The 16391-nt window shown below is 49.3% G+C and overlaps 1 long non-coding RNA gene across 1 annotated transcript; it reads right to left on the bottom strand.

Annotated features, from left to right (window-relative positions):
• Positions 1–14782: 14782 nt before the first annotated feature.
• LOC114814209 lies at positions 14783–15898 on the bottom strand. Its single transcript, XR_003761954.1, has 2 exons — positions 15339–15898; positions 14783–15193 (listed from the first exon to the last, which is right to left on the bottom strand). It is a non-coding gene; the product is annotated as an uncharacterized LOC114814209 (long non-coding RNA).
• Between the last annotated feature and the right edge of the window lie 493 nt (positions 15899–16391).

The following is a 16391-nucleotide window of genomic DNA, read 5'->3' as shown; positions in this document are numbered from 1 at the left end:
ATGGGGTGGGGAGCGGGTCCAACCGAATGAATTTACAGCTGGCAGAACAGTGTCTGACAAATAGTGCGTTCTTAACAGATACCATTAAAAAAGAAAGATCTACTTTGTGGACAGGGAATGTGTCTGTTTATTGTTATATCGCACTCTCCCAAGCCTTAGTAGAGTGCTTTGCAAGCAATAAGTGCCCCATAAATAGGATTGAATGAATGACCGAATGAGAGGGAAGGTGTTTGAACACCTCTGAACTATAAAAACCATTTGGTTTGTTTGGAGACAAGGGGTTGAAACCACTTCCAAGAGGTCTGGGTTGATTTCTTTTATTCAGAGTGCTGGTAGGCTGAACTGGGCCACCGAACTGGGTCTCTGAGGGGAGGATTCTTCATGAAGATCCATCGGGAACCAAGAGGGAGGTTCGGACAACTCGGCAGCGGGCAAGATCGGAGTGGGTTCCGTGCTTAGAAAAGTGGACTGGTCTCATTAAGGTGGAGCAGGAATGAATGTTCAGTGAATCTTGTGCTGATTCTCATCTCCCCTCACCCAATCCTACCCTCCGTCGAGCCTGCAGTTCCCAGAATGGGTGACGGTGTGGCCGAGGCACGTCAGATCACGGAGAGGAGTAGAGGCAGGTGGGAGATACATAGCGAAGGAAGATACCTATACCTATGGAAGATCCCTGCAGACCTATAGAAGGTCACCAGGTGTGGAGAAATCAGAAGCTGGATCGCTGATTTGGAACAGAGCTTTGGGAAGATGGGGGTACCACAAGAGGGAGAAATGAAAATGGTGCCAGGCACTGTGCCTGACAAAATAATAATGATAATATTTATGGTATTTGTTAAGCGCTTACTATGTGCCAAGGACTGTTTTAAGCAGCAGGGTACATACAGGGTAATCAGGTTGTCCCACGTCGGGGTCACAGTCCTAACCCCCACTTTATAGATGAGGTAACTGAGGCACAGAGAAGTGAAGTGACTTGCTTAAGGCCACACAGGAGACAAGCGGGGGCGGCCGGGATTAGAACCCACATCCTCTGACTCCCGAGCCCGTGCTCTTGCCACTAAGCCACGCTGCTTAGGATTTTGAGGCTCCTATTAATCAATCAAACAATCAATCGAAGTATTGGAGCGTGTACTGTCCTACGTGCCCCGGAGAATATTCATTCAATCGTATTTATCGAGCGCTTACTATGTGCAGAGCACTGTGCTAAGCACTGGGAATGGACAATCTGGCAAGGGATAGAGACAATCCCTGGCCAACAACGGGTATAATGTAATATAACGGAGTTGGTAGACACGTTCTTTGCCCACAACGAGCTTACAGTCTAGAGGGGGAGACAGGCATTGATACGGGTAAATAAACTACAGACGTACTTTCAACTGTGAGATTCCATGATTTGATTTAATAACGATGAAGATGATACTTGTTGAGTGCTTATTGGGTGTTAAGCACAGCTCTAAGCTTTGGGGTGTATGCAAGTTCATCAGGATGGACACAGTCCCTGACCCACATGGGGCTCACGGTCTAAGTAGGAGGGAGAACGGATATTTCATCCCTATTTACAGTTGAGGAAACTGAAGCACAGAGAAGGTAAGGGACTTATCCAAGGTCATTCAGCAGGCACGAGGCTGAGGCGGGATTAGAACCCAGGCCCTCTAACTCCCAGGTCTGGGCTCTTTCCCCTAGGCCATGCTGCTTCGGAAATAATTCTCATGTCTAAGAATAAGAATGATAATGACTATAACTAAGCACGTACTATATACCAAGTACTGCATCACGCTGCCGTAGATGCAAGGTAATAATTAATAATGGTATGTGTAAAGCCAAGAACTTTGTGCCAAGAACTCTTCTAAGCAGTGGGGATAATTAGACACAGTCTGACCCACCGGGGGCTTACGGTCTAAGAGGGAGGGAGAGCAGGTATTTTATCCCCATGTTCCAGAGGAGATAATTGAGGCCCGGAGAAGGCCGGCAACTTGCCCAGGGTGAAGGTGTAGAGCCGGGACTAGAACCCAGAGCTTCCTAGCCCCAGCCCGTCGCTCTTCCCACCAGAACGACAGGCAGGAAATGTGTCCGTTTATCGTTGTATCGTCCTCTCCCAAGCACTCGGTACAGTGCTCTGCACACGGTCAGCGCTCAGTAAATACAGTTGAATGAGCGGGTCTACCCTCTTGTGGATTTTTTCTTCCCTCTGACACGTTTTCTCCCGTTTGCTCCCACTTTTGCACCCGGAGCAGGGGATAAAAGTCACATCCATCGATCATCGCGTTTCCAGTTGCCGGGGAGTTGTGACCATCTGGGACAAGGGCTGAGTCAGGGAGGGGCCCGTAATCTTTTGGGAATTCCTGACCTCAGACCAATTACCCAGATGTGTCGGGGCGAGGGCACCATCACAGCGATCTCAACGGTCTCCAGTAACGACACTCCGGTTGGAGGGCCCCAGCTGGATCCCACGCCCCTTCCCGAAGGGAGCCGAACCAGGCTAGCCCTCGCGCTCCAACCCAGCCGTCGCTCTCCGCTCCTCAAACGCCAACCTTCTCACCGCATCTCCAGCTCATCCATCTCGCCGCCAAACTCTCGCCCACGTCCCGCCTCGGGCCTGGAACGCCCTCCCTCCTCATATCCGACAGCGGATGACTCTTCCCCCCCCTTCGGAGCTTTTATCGAAGGCCCCTCTCCTCCGAGAAGCCTTCCCTGACTAAGCCCTCCTTTCCTCTTCCACTCCCTTCTGCGTCCCCCTGACTTGCTCTCTTCATCCATCCCCCCTCCCAGCCCCACAGCACTTACGGACATATCCGTGATGTATTTATTTCTATTACTGTCTATTTCTCCCTCTAGACTGTCAGATTGTTGTGGGCGGGAAATGTGTCGGTCTATCGTTATAGCGTACTCTCTCCCAACCGCTTAGTACAGCGCTCGGCACCCAGCAAGAGCTCAGTAAATACAACCGAGTGACTGACTGACGCGGAGGCTGGGCGGAGGCTTCTCCTCGGCGTTGGATAGTGACCCAGGCCCACTTCCGCCCCGGCAGTTGACAGGACGCCAATGAGTCCACGGTATTTAGTGAGCACTTAATGTGCGCAGAGCACTCTACTGAATACTTGGAAGAGTACCACATAGCAATATAGCAGACATGTACCCTGCCCGCAGTGAGTTGACAGTCTAGAGCCGGAAATGGGCATCGATGTAAATAAAGACATTACGGATGTGGACGTAAATGCTGTGGGGCTGAAGGAGGCGGTGAATAAAAAGGGAAAAGCAGGATGATGCAGAAGGGGGTGGGAGAAGAGTAGAGGAGCGTTTAGGAAAGGCCTCTTGGAGGAGACGTGCACTGAACAGAAACTCCTAGCTTTGGCTTTAAAGCACTCGATCAGCCCTCCTACCTCACCTCGCTAATCTCCTACTTCAGCCCCCCGTCTTGTTTTGCCTTATGCTTTCGAGTCGTCTCCGACCCTTGGCGACGCCGCGGACTCATCTCTCCCAGAAAGCCCCACCTACATCCTCCGTCGTCCCGGTAGTGGATCGGTGGAGTTTTCTTGGTCAAAATCCCAAAGCGGTTTACCATCGCCTCCTTCCACGCTGCCAACTTGGCTCCGCCCCCGAGTCTCTCCCGTGCCGCTGCTGCCCGGCACAAGTGAGTTTTGACTCGTAGCCTGTCGCCTTCCGCTTGCTAGCCCCTGGCCAAGCTGGGAACGGAATGGCTAGGCCCCGGCCCGACTCTTTCTCCCCCGTAGCCGAGACTGGTAGAGGACCGCAAACTCTCCGGTTGCCATCCTGAGAGGGATCAGCCCTTGTAAGGGGGACGTAACTACCGCTTCTGTGGCACCCTCCCAAGCACTCTGCACAGTGCAAACATTCGATAGATGCCAGCGATTAATTGGGTGAACGGTAGATTGGCCCTGGGATTCAGGAGACCTGGATTCAAGCTCCAATTTTGCCACTTGCCAGCTGCGTGTCTTCTCTGGACCTCGGTTTCCTCCTCTTCAAATGCCGACAGACTACCTGTCCTCCCTAATTCTTAAAGGGAGAGCTTCGTGTAAAAGAAGATCTGGTTACCGAATGTTTAATCCAGCCCTGAGCCCGGTGCTTGGCATGTACAGTTCCTTAATGAATATAATCAGGAGTAGTCGGAGAGGTATTGATCCCAATCCTCAGTTCTGATCCCGGTTCCACCACTTGTCTGCTGTGTGAACTAAACTCACGGTGGTCAAGGAACGTGTCTCTTTATCGTGATATTGTACTCTCCCGAGAGCTTGGTACAAAGCTCGCCCCGTAGTAAACGCTCAATAAGTAAGAATGAATGAAGTCACAACTTCTTTTTGCCTAAGTTACCTCGTCTGTAAAATGGGGATTTAAGACCGTGAGCCCCACGTTGGACAGGTTCTGTGCCCAACTTTTCTCGTGTCTACCCCGGGGCTTAAAAAATACCATTAAAAGGAAAATTGAAGTAGCCTATCGGGTGGCATGGTCTGTATGCCCTCTGGGGTTGATTTTGTGGCCATTTAATCAACCCGGATTTGTTAGTCAACGCTTCCTTTTCCTCCACTGTTTGATCCCCCGCCTCCATCACAGCACACCTTCACCAGAGGGTCAGGGAAAGACAGCGGAGGACAGCAGGAGCCCAGAACAGTTGCTCTGCGTAGTGTCGTGCTGTGCGTGGGGAGACGGGAACGGGTTGGACCGAAGAAATGCTCCCGTGCTGCTTGGTAGTGGAAAGGGAGGTGGAAGACAACAGGAAACGGTATAGCAACCTGGGAGTAGCAGCTGGCAATGGGGGTGGGGGCGGATCGTGTTAGAGCGGCATGTTTGAGAACTCACCACTAGAAAGGATAATCATTCCTTCGGTCCTATCTATTGAGCGCTTACTGTGTGCAGACCACCGTACTAAGCAGTTGGAAAGTACAATTCAGCAATGAAGAGAGACAGTCCCTGCCCACACCGCATCTGCAGTCTAGAAGCCATAATAATTATGGTATTGGTTAAGTGCTTACTCTGTGCCAAGCACCGATCTAAGCGCTGGGGTAGTTACAAGGTAATCAGATTGTCCCACGTGGGGCTCACAGTGTGACTGTGGGCAAGTCACTTCACTTCTCGGTGCCTCAGTTCCCTCATCTGTAAAATGGGGATGAAGACCGTGAGCCCCACGTGGGACAACCTGATTCCCCTGTGCCTACCCCAGCGCTTAGAACGGTGCTTGGCACACAGTAAGCGCTTAACAAATACCAACATTATTAATCTCCATTTTAGAGAGGAGGTTCCCGAGGCCCAGGGAAGTGAAGTGGCTTGCCCAAGGTCATGCCGCAGACAAGTGGCGGAGCCAGGATTAGAACCCACGTCCTCTGACTCCCAAGCCCGGGCTCTTCCTAACGAGGGTTACGCCGCTTCTTATGGTCTGACTTTAGCCCCTCGTTGGAAAACACCGCCCCGCATCCTTCCGATTCTTCTCCTTCCGCTTCCACACCCCAAGGCTCCCTTCACCCCAAATCCGACTCCTGAGAGTCGCAGTTAAGAGCAGAATCTCTTAGCCTACAGTGGGGGCTTAATTCCGTCACCCCGGCCGAATTAGCTTTGGTGACGATTATGTGTCATTCTTCACGACTCGCCGTTGAGACTCGTGAAGGACAGAAAGTTTCTGATCCGGACCAAGTTAATTCACCGGGCTCCGAAATGGACCTTCGGCAAAAAACCTGACAGGGTCCTCGTTCGAAAAGGCTCTGAGGTTTAGGCCTCGATGATTTGTGCGAGTAAAATGGTCTAATCGGATTATTACGGCATTAGATAAGTGCAGTCGGATTTACGTTTGAAGTGGAAATCTCAAAACGGGCCGAGAAGGTGACTGGCGAGTGCCATACTGATGAGGAATCGGTTTCGGTCAGCAACGGCGGCGACGGGATTCTGAATCCGGATCCTTAGGTTTCTCCGAATAATTGGAACGTTATTCGTGACTGGAAATTCTGTTCATTTCCCCCGCCACGCTTCACCTCACCCCTCCCCCTACTCACCGGGCATCGAGGTAATCACGGTGCGTTTTGGCCAAATAATTTCCTGATCATTTTAAAGATGATGGAAAATAACAAAACCACTTGATGAGTCCATGGGTCTTTAATCATCGGCGCAAAAATTACGGGTCCATTCAGTGGGTGAAATTTAAGATCCTTCTGGGTTCAAGGGGCTGCGCGATCTGTAATTGACGGTGCCGAATTTGCACGGGGGCCCATGTTGGAAATTTCAGCGTCGCGTTTGCAAGCGTGAATCATCAGGGGCAGTGGGAAGGGGTATGAAGTTTGGAAGGGAGGAAAGGCTTGAGGCGGTCTTCTTACATTTTTCAGGATTCTAGTCCTTTTTATCACCTCACTTCTAATTCTCTCCTCAATCAACCGGTGCTATGTACTGAGCGTCTTCTGCGCTCTGCCCGCACCAGGAGCACAAGACATTTGCCCCGTCGACAGAGGGCCTCCACTTAAATGGGGAGAAAGCACGCGCCTAAGGGGCTTACAGTCTTCTTCTTGGTCAATCGGTCAGTCGATCGTATTCATTTAGTGCTTACTGTGTGCAGAGCGCTGTACCGAGCGCTTGGGAGAGTACAATGTAACAGATTGTGTCTTTAGTCCCCGCCACAGACCGTGAGCTCGTTACGGGCAGGTATTGTCACTGTTTATCGTTGCCTCGTACTTTTCCAAGTGCTTAGTTCAGTGCCCTGCGCATAGTGAGTGCTTAATGAATATGATTGAATGAATGAGTGAATGAATGAATGAACAGCTATATTCCCTCCCCAAAATGAGCCTTCAGGCTGGATTCTAATTTTAGCAGGAGAAGATGGAAAAATATTGAATAGAAGAGATTTAAAATGCTGGGCTATAGTAACTGCCTTTCGTGACTTAAAGCAGGACTGTACTAAGTGCTGGGATGAGACTCAAGCTAAGCAGGTTGGATGTGGTTCCCGTCCCACCTGGGGCTCACAGTCCTAGTCTCCATTTTAATAATGTCGGTATTTGTTAAGCGCTTACTCTGTGCGGATCACCGTGCTGAGCGCTGGGGTGGATACAGGGTCATCAGGTCGCCCCACGTGAGGCTCACGGTTAATCCCCATTTGACAGATGAGGGAACCGAGGCACAGAGGAAGTGAAGTGACTCGCCCACAGTCACACAGCTGACAAATGGCAGAGCCGGCAGTCGAACCCGTGACCCCTGACTCCGAAGCCCAGGCTCTTTCCGCTGAGCCACGCCGATGCGGTGAGTGAGGCACAGAGAAGTGAAACGACTTGCCCAAGGTCACACGACAGACAAACCGGGAGCCGGGAGTGGAATCCAGGTCCTTCTGCCTCTCGGGCCCGTGATTTAGCGTGGCCTGCGCGGCTTAGTGGAAAGAGCCCGGGCTAGGGAGTCAGAGGACGTGAGTTCTAATCCCGCTCCGCCACATATCTGCCGTGTGACCTTGGGCAAGTCACTACATTTCTCTGGACCTCAGTTACTGCACCCGTCAAATGGGGATTAAAAGTGTGAGCCCCACGTGGGAAAACCTGTTTACCCTGTATTTACCCCAGCGCTCAGAACAGTGGTCGGCACATTGTAAGCGCTTAACAAATACCGTAATTATCATTAATTCTTCTTATCCACCAGGCCACGCTGCTTCCACGGCCTGTTTTGAAAGTTTGTCCGGTGGTACAGAAAATTCCAGCGACTTGGGTGTGGATTTGGGTATTTATCCTTTTAGACAGCTGCCCCCTCCTCTGGTCCAAATATCCAATCCACGCTGGGCTGAAATATGCCGAGCCTGGTTTGACTGGCTGCGGTTTTTAGGAACGGGACAACTCCCGAGAACACTGGATTCGAAAGGAAACCCTGGCAGGGTTTTAAAGACAAAAAAAGTTGGCGGAGACCGGAAAGAGGATTTTAATGGCCATAGAAAATTCTATTTCCAATCAGGAAGCGTTGCCCGAGATGGTCTACTGATGTTTTAAACATTTAAATGCAATTAACCACAGACAAAGCCTCTCGTAGAGATAATAAAAGAGATGAAAAGGTATTGGGCCACTCTGATGTACCTGTTCTCATTTGAATAAATTCAACCCCACACGTGAAGGCACAGGATGCGGGAATTTCCGTACCTACCGATAGTACTTAAATTGGCTATTAAAAGATTAGAGGACTTTTTATAAAGATAGGCCCCGGGATTCGGCAGTACGCATCCGAGAAAATCAAAGCAAGATAGACTGGAAATAGGGGTTGGTTTATTAGAGATTCTAGGGCACGGAAAGCAGAGAGATGTAAATGTATTTAAAACAGATCCAGGAAGCCACTGCACACGTCTCGACGCTTAAGACAAGATGACTATCCGAAAAAAATGCATTTCAAGGGTCCAGAGACAACCAAAGTAAAAGCAAGCAAACCTAATTTTAGGTACAAACCCTCCATCTGACGAGGCGTAATAGAATATTTTCTTATGATCTCTGCCGGGATGAACAAGTGTCGGCACGGGGTAGCCTAGATTGAAAACACCCAGAAATTACTTGACAAGGTTAAACCTCTAAGAGGCTGATGCCCAGATGCAAAGGCTAGCAGATAAATGGAAAGTTAGTTTAATGGATTTTAAATTGGTTTTAACTGTGAAACAAAGAATCGCTCACCAGTATGCAAAGGATCCTTCAGGAAAAGGAAAGGTACCTGATACGGAACCGGGAAGGTTGGATTAGAAGCCCCGTTGCTTAGATAAATCCATCGATTTTTCCAGTGGTATTAAATGGGTCGCTATTGTGTGTCGAACACTGTACTAGGCTCTCGGGGGACGACAAAAGAAGTAAAAGCAGTTGAGGACAGGGGGACGTGTCTACTAACTCTGTTGGCCTTACCCAAGCGATCAGCACGGTGCTCTGCACACAGTAGGTGCTCAATAAATACCACTGATTGATTGATAGAAAGGATATTTTTTGAACACAGATATAATGCGCTGTCCTAAGCAGTTAGAAAGGTACGTCGGGAGGACAGGATACGTTCCCTTTTCTCAGAAAGCTTACGTCCTGCTCGGCGATAAAGGTACTTACAGATAGGATAACGAGAACGGATAATGATCAGAAAGACGAGATCTCCGACTTCAAGGAGCTTCCCCTTCACTGGAGGAGTTTCCGATCTTCCAGAATTAGTCGTGCATGAATAGAGGCCAGTTGTCAAATTTCTGGATCATAACTTGGAGAAACATTTGGAGAAAGGAAATGTGACTTTTCCAAAAGATCCCTGGCTTGGCCAGACCCCGGAGTCAGCAACGTACGCGACCTCATGATGTTCAGCTGAGAACAAAACCGTCAACGAAGCTCGAACCCCGAAGCAGTTTGGATTGTGAAGCCGAAGAGAGCTTTTTGACTGAAACGAGAATCGGTCTCCCCTTGTGATATAAGGCCACGGGTGGTGATGAAGTCAAGCAGATGCTGGTCGGATGTAAATTTCAATTTAGAGAAGCGGCACGGCCTAGTGGCGAGAGAGCCCGGGCTTGGGAGTCCGAGGACGTGGGTTCTAATCCCGGCTCTGCCGCTTGTCTGCCGTGTGACCTTGGACAAGTCGCTTAACTTCTCTGGGCCTCAGTTACTCCCTCTGTAAAATGGGGATTAAGACTCTGAGCCCCACGTGGGACAACCTGATCACCCTGTATCCGCCCCAGTGCTTAGAACAGTGCTGGGCATATAGCGAGCGCTTAAAAAATACCGTTATTATTAGAATTATTAATGAATCAAGAGTCCTAACAATCACCTTACATTTTGTGCCGTCGATTCCGAGCGACTGCAATGTTTTCCCTGATGACGGTTTTCCTTTCCATCATTATTGCCGTTGTTATCTTTGTTATGAGAGTCGCATTTATGAAGTCCTTTCTCTATGCTAGAGCCCGGGCTTGGGAGTCAGAGATCGTGGGTTCTAACGCCGCCTCCGCCACTTGCCTGCTGTGTGACCTTGGGCAAGCCACTTCACTTCTCTGGGCCTCAGATCCTTCGCCGGTAAAATGGGGTTGAAAAGCGTGAGCCCCACGTGGGACAACCCCATTACCCTGTGTCTACCCCAGCGCTTCGAGCAGTGCTTGGCACATTATCAGCGCTTAACAAATACCATCCTCATCATGAGTACAGGATGATCAGATCAGGCACCATCCCTCTCCCACACAGTTCTCAGCATCTGAGAGGCAGGGACACGACAGTTACTTTATCCCCATTTTAAAGGTGAGGCAAGTGAGGCTCAGAGATAAACGAGAAGCAGCGCGGCTCAGTGGAAAGAGCCCGGGCTTGGGAGTCAGAGGTCATGGGTTCGAATCCCAGGTCTTGCACTTGGCAGCTGTGTGACTGTGGGCAAGTCACTTCTCTGTGCCTCAGTTCCCTCATCCGTACAATGGAGATGAAGACTGTGAGCCTCACGTGGGACAGCCCGATGACCCTGTATCTACCGAAGCGCTTAGAACAGTGCTCTGCATATAATAAGCGCTTAACAAATCCCGACATTATATTATTATTATTATTAGGGCACTTTCCTCAGGTCACACAGCAGCGTGCTCTTTCCACTCAACCGTACCGGGCTTCCGTAACAGAAACCTTAGCGATCGATGCTGAGCCTTGAGATTTTTCAGGCGGGATAAGCGTCTGGATCACAAGAGGGGAGAGACACCGTTATTTCTGAGTTATCGTGTTAACAAAGGGGAGCGGGTTGGAGGCAACTTCAAGGATCATTAAACAATCGCTAGTTTGCGACAGGTTCACGGAGAGAGAACAGGTTGGAGTTTACAGGTTGCTCGGAATAATGTTTCCGGGCTCCTTAGCGGGACACGAAGAGGAAAAATGAAGAAGCCAGGTTTGCGGCAAACAGCATCATTTATTAACCGCAAAGCAGAGTTGAGGCTCATCAGAAATGACTATATCTGATCTTGATCCTTTCAAAGAGGCGTATTTTAGCTTTAATAGACTCTGAATATTAAATTCATAAAAGTTAATGAACTAGGATTTAAGTCATTATGAACTCCCTACCAATTGTCTGATGTTAATAGCGTCACAATAGAGATGCCGTTCTTAAACACTTTCATTCCTCAGACCTATTTTTAGCTACTTTTTCTTTCTTTTGGGGGGAGGGGAAAAAAAAACCCTCTTTTTTTTTCTTTTTGCTTTGTCTCCTACCCAGAGCTGAATATTTTATGGGTTTGCCTTAGAATAATTGTGAGTTTTCCGGTAGTTCCCAAAGGTTTTAGAAAAATTATGAATTTCTCTGCTGAGGAGAAAGCGTTTTAAGAGCATAGAAGATTAATGACAAAATTCTTGATTTTGGTCTGACATACAAAGCACGTTTTATATGTCAAAATATATATCATGTTGTTAGTTATACATTGTCAACTTTTCTTCTCCCTATTTCATATCCCTCAAACACAGGAGATTATAAATTCCTTAAAGGCATGGATTGGGTCATACTCATTTGCTAAGAGTATGTCCCCTTAGCAGCTAATAGATGTTGTACATCCAACAGGTGCTCTGCACCCAGCACCCAGCACAGTGCTCTGTTTATAGTAAGTGCTCCATAGAGTGCTTTGCATTCAGTAGGTACTCAGTACAGCGGGGCATATAATAATAATAATAATAATAATAATGCCGGTATTTGTTAAGCGCCTACTATGCGCCGAGCACCGTTCTAAGCTCTGGGGTAGATACAGGGTCATCAGGCCGTCCCACGCGAGGCTCACAGTTAATCCCCATTTTGCAGATGAGGTAACCGAGGCACAGAGAAGTTAAGTGACTCGCCCACAGTCACACAGCTGACGAGTGGCAGAGCCGGGATTCGAACCCATGACCTCTGACTCCAGGACGGTACTCTGCTTACAATAGGCATTCAGTCCAGTGTTCTGCATTCAGTAGGCATTCAGTACAGTATTCTGTATACAGTAGGCATTCAGTACAGTGCATTTTGCATAGAGTGCCCTAACCTCAGTAGGCCTTCAGCCCATACCGTTGATTTCACCCGAGCCTGTTCCCCTAAAGTGCTTGGACATTTGTCCCTTTCCCAGCTCCACAGAACGTTCTTGAAGGGGGCCATTTCCGGAGAGCCAAAGTCCAACCCGATCAAGAGCTAGGGGATCCCTCTCCCACCGTCGTCTCCCGGGCTGTTTATTGAGCGTTTACTATGTGCGGGACACTTGAGAGGGTACGGTACGACAGAGTTGGTCGGTCCCGTTCCCTGCCCCCCGGGAGCTGACGGGCCAGAGGATTCTTCCCATCCTCTCTTTGAAGATTCACCAGAAGTGATATTATCAGATGATGATTCGTATGAGGATGGTTATGCTTCGATCCATCAACTGATAATGAGACTTGTTAAGCGCTTATCATGTGCCGAGCACCGTTATAAATTCCGGAGTAGAAATAAGTTGATCGGGTTGGACACGGTCCCCGTCTCACCTGGGGCTCACGGTCTTAATCTCCATTTTACAGATGAGGCCCAGGAAAGGTAAGTAGCTTGCCCAAGGTCACACAGCAGGCAGATGGTGGATCTGAGGTTAGAACCCAGGTCCTTCTGACTCCCGGGCCTGTGTTCTATCCACTGAGCCACACTGCTTCCAATCAGAAGTTCACTGTTGGCAGTGTCAGTGGGTAAGGTCGCTCTACAAGAAAGGGTAACGGTCGCTATGGGATGTTGCAATTTCAATTTCTGTCTCCCTGAGTTCCTGGAGGATGGAGGATTTACAGGGTGTGATCTAGAGAATAGAGCCGGGGACTAGGAGTCAGAAGGTCCTGGGTTCTAATCCCAGCTCTGCCACTTGTCTGTAGTGCGATCCTGGGTGAATCACTTCACTTCTCTGAGCCTCAGTTACCCAATCTGTAAAATGGTGATTAAGACTCTGAGCCCCATGTGGGACAGGGACTGTTTCCCACCCGATTACCTTGTACCTACCCCGGTGTTTAGAAAAGTACTTGGCACGTAGTAAGCGCTTAACACGTTCAACAAGTACCGTAATCATTATTATTCATTAGAGGGTGGTAGGCTAGGGGGAGTTTGAGGCGACTTCAGGTAGGAATGGAAACTCCTTCAGCTCTCGTTGAAAAGGAAGCTCTGAGTTTGGTGACGCTTGCCTGGGAAATCCCCCAGTGAACCTGTATAACACTGTAGGACCTCGATTTAAAGTACTTTATTGACTTGGGCACACCCTTACTAACAGAAGTGCCCAAGAAAGCATTCCCGGGGGACCGAATCCCACCTTGACACCCGGGGAGGAACGCCAGCTTTGGGAATCCCTCATCACCGAACGCGGGCTGACTCGCCACTTGCGAAACGGCACCGCACTCCCTAATTTAGCTCATGATCTCGGCTGTGCGCACATCTCTGTGGAATCACGCAGGGCGGCACGGATCCCACTGGCTACTGTGAATTACGGAGGACGTCGCTTCCGGTCTAAGTGCCTCTTGATAAACGGGGTCTCCTTCGTCGGTGTTTCGTTTGGGCGCGGATGCCGTCACGCCGTCGTACGGAAAATGGGAGGAGGTGAGAATGTGTCGGTGCTGTAGGGCAGCGGTGCTAATTGCCTACGACGTATCTGATTGGATTACAGATGTACCCCGTGGTCCTTCACCCAATCGAAGGGATCGATTTATAATTCACAGATGAGCTGAAGCTCCTCTGAGTGGTTTCTGTGGACAATATCTCTTTCGTTTGAATCATCTGCCAGTCACTGGACCCGACCCGACAGGGGTAATTTCCAATTATTAACATAAGTCTGTCTGCTCATCGTGGCCTAGTGGATAGATTCCGGGTCTAAGAGTCTGAAGGTCCCGCGTTCTTATCCCGGCTCCGCCGCTTGTCCGCTGTGTGACCTTGCGCAAGTCACTTCGCTTCGGTGGGCCTCAGTTATCTCACCTGTAAGATGAGCCTTGTGACTGTGAGACCCTCATGGAACGGAGACTGTGTCCAACCCGATCTGCTTGTAATAATAATGATGATGGTATTTATTAAGCGCTTACTATGTGCCAAGCACTGTTCTAAGCAGCACCCCAACACTGAGAAGAGTGCCCGGTACATACTAAATGCTTAACAGATACCACGATTATCATTATTATTATCAAATGTGGGGTTTTCCCTGATGGCTAGGAAGAGATAAAAGTCCATGGAGGATCGGAGCCCACTGTCTTTGGACATAATGGTAATATTACTGACGACGGTATTTGTTAAGCGCTGACTGTGTGCCAAGCACTGTTCTAAGTGCTGGGATAGATAGAAGGTAATCAGGTTGGACACAGCTCCCACATGGAGCTCCCGGGCTTAATCCCTATTTTACAGATGAGGCAACCGAGGCACGCATCATTTAAATGGCTCGCCTAACGTCATACTGCAGGCAAGGAGCAGAGCCGGGATTAGAACCCTCGTCCTCTGACTCCCAAGCCCCTCCTACACTGTGAGCCCGATGTTGGGTAGGGATTGTCTCCATCTGTGGCCGAATTGTACTTTCCAAGCGCTTAGTACAGTGCTCTGCACACAGTGAGCGCTCAGTAAATACGATCGAATGAACGAATGAATGTTCTTGCCACTAGGCCATGCCGCTTCTCCCATTTCTAGAGGATTTCCGTCTGTGTTAAGTCTTTCGAGACCGGGGGGATGCAGTATGATTTACTGGAGTATTTTAAACCACTCAGACAGTGAAGGAGAGACCTTGATAAGGAGAACGATTTTCCGCCCATCTCGAAGAACATCACCCTCAGATTGGCGTTAATCCTCGCTCTCCGTAAGCTCTCACGTTAAATGGAATTTAGATCAGTTCTTCAGATGAAATGACTCCCAGAGATTCAACGGATCGGCGGTATTTATTGAGAATTTACCGTGCGCAGAGGATTGTATTAAGCACTCAGAGAGTACAGTCATTAACACTGTCAATCGACGACTGGCACCGTCTGAGCGTTTTCATGCGCAGAACGCTTGGAAGAGTACAGTACAATAGAGTTAGTAGACGTGATCGTGACCTCAAGACCTAGTAAGTCCTACAGAGCAGGTGTGTTTTAAGGTAGGTGTTTTTTTTAGCAACATTTCGGCCCCTTAGTGGGATTAGAACGCACGGTATCCGTCGATTACCTGCCCGCTCTGCGGGTAATTTGCCTTGAAATCTTCAAAAGTGGCACTCGTGATTCTTCCTCTCTCTCTGTGCTAAAGGAATCTCCTCTCTACTCCACCATCACTGTAATCCATCATTTCCTGCCACCTGGTTGGAATTCAAAAAAAGTATTAAAAAAAATTCCAAAGACAACTTCCAACTCCCACGAACCTGCACCTCTCCCTGTCTCCTTCCCCGCAACGGCCCTGCCGTCGCAGTATTGCAAAGTTGAAATAGAACGTTGCGGAATTACCAGAATTCTCTATTTTTTCCTCTTCCGCTCCTTAGCCAGTGAACCGTCACTGGATAAGCCAGTTGCCATCCTCTCCTCTTCCATTCTTTCGGGACACGGGAAAGGCCGGAATTTTGGGTCCTCCGGGAGCTAAGCAGGGAGCTAAGGAGCTGCTTCTTTATTGCCAGAGAACACTATACTTCTGGCACAGGCCTTATTAGCTCTCACACGGAGGCAACCGAACAAACGGAGACACCAGAGGACAGGGTGTCGGCGGACCTAGATTCTAAATTTAGCTCTGCCACCGGCCTTCTGAGCGACCCTGGGTAAATGACTCAACCTCTCGCTGCTTCCGTTTCCTTCTCTGTAAAATGAAACCGAGATACTTCCTCTCCCCGTCTTAAACTGTGATCCCCGAATGGGACCATTACCGCACCCCATCTGGTGGTCTGAGTGGAGCCCAGTACTTATCTTACGGCTGAATCGGTGCCGTCACTATCGCCATGCGGAAGTGAATTTCTCGGCTCTGGAATCCGACACCTTCGATCTGGGAGGAGGACCTCCTACCCTCCCGGCAAGGAGCGCAGCTATCACTCCCACGCTGCGCTTCGAGTTGGGAAGGAGTCGGCGCGGGTGGCCGGTCGCCTGGATGGTCGACTGACCAGCTGGCCGGTGCTCCTCCCCAGAAGAGGCCGCGGAGAAATTCGACTCTTCTGTCCCGACACAGAGAATCACCGGATGGCCAATCGGGGACCAGTGGTAACGGTTGTAATGTTCATTCCTAAAACAATCGAAACACCTTTCGTAATATAAATCTCCATACACTATACCTCATTTAACAACCATTAAAGCGGCTTCCAACTCAAATCAAGTGTACCTCCTAATAATGACTTAATTTTATGACTTGCCTGAGATCATTTTACACTATCAGTAATCCTCTCCCCGTCGTGTGCGGGGTACCACACGGAGCATTTGCAAATCAGATTTCCCCCGCGTTCCTTTTGGAGGAAAAATATGATTTCAAGACCTAGGACGTGTGTTTGCGCGTACATATATTTATGACTGTATTTCAGT

The sequence above is a fragment of the Ornithorhynchus anatinus genome, chromosome 9 (genome assembly GCF_004115215.2).
Source record: "Ornithorhynchus anatinus isolate Pmale09 chromosome 9, mOrnAna1.pri.v4, whole genome shotgun sequence".
NCBI classification, from domain to species: Eukaryota; Metazoa; Chordata; class Mammalia; order Monotremata; family Ornithorhynchidae; genus Ornithorhynchus; species Ornithorhynchus anatinus.
The sequence above is the reverse complement of the archived record's forward strand: the minus strand, read 5'-3'. Positions and strand labels throughout refer to the sequence as shown.